This window comes from Octodon degus, unplaced genomic scaffold, assembly GCF_000260255.1.
Source record: "Octodon degus isolate 3935 unplaced genomic scaffold, OctDeg1.0 scaffold00181, whole genome shotgun sequence".
NCBI classification, from domain to species: Eukaryota; Metazoa; Chordata; class Mammalia; order Rodentia; family Octodontidae; genus Octodon; species Octodon degus.
In genome coordinates, this window is record NW_004524757.1 from 3681893 (window position 1) to 3682797 (window position 905).

A 905-nucleotide genomic window follows, 5' to 3' on the forward strand; every position below is an offset into this window, starting at 1 on the left:
AATGTGTTAATTATTGAAACTGTCCTACCAATTTGGTTTGAAACTGTCTCATTGCTATTTGTTTCTCAATAAAATTATGGGAAAAAATAAAACAAAATAAGTGAAAAAAATAAAGTAGGTGTCTAACTCCGTCACCAAAAAAGTCATATTCATATATGTAAGTTCAATATTGAAACAAGAAATTGTTTATATTTATTTATATTTTTATACTTTATATCATTATTTATACTTTTACACTTTATGCAATTAATATTTGGAAATGGACACTTAAGCATCTTTATTGTGGTGTAATCTTGTTAAAAATCTCAAAATGTTTAAAGTATCCTATTAGGGGCCAGCAAGATAGCTCAATGGACTAAGCACTTGCTTAGGCAAACTTAGGGATGGGGTTCGATGCCTGATACCCAAGGGTGATCAGCCCTGTGCTCAGGCGTGCTGAGTTGGCCACTGAGTCCTGGTGTGGTGGCACACGCCTGTAATGCCACTGCTGGGGAGGCAGAAAACAGGAGGATTACTGCAATTCCAAGCTGCTTAGTGAGACCTTGTACCAAATACATTAAAAATAAATAAAGTATTCTATTAGATGAGTTTAGATATATCTTCACACCCATATATCCATCATGATAATCAAAGTAATAAACACATCTATCACCTAAAAATGTTTCCTTATATTCCACAGGGTGTTTGTTTTTAATTAGTAGGAATCCATAGCCTGCGATCTATCCTGCAGCCAAACTTGGAAGCTCACAGCACCATACTGCTAACTGCAGGCGTATGTTGCGCAGCAGATCTCCAGAGCTCAGTCTCCTGCATCACTGAAACTGAATGAGCACCAGCGCCCATTTCCTTCCCCTCCCTGATCCTTACAGCCATCACTCTGCTTTCTGCTTCTAGGAGTTGGCCAT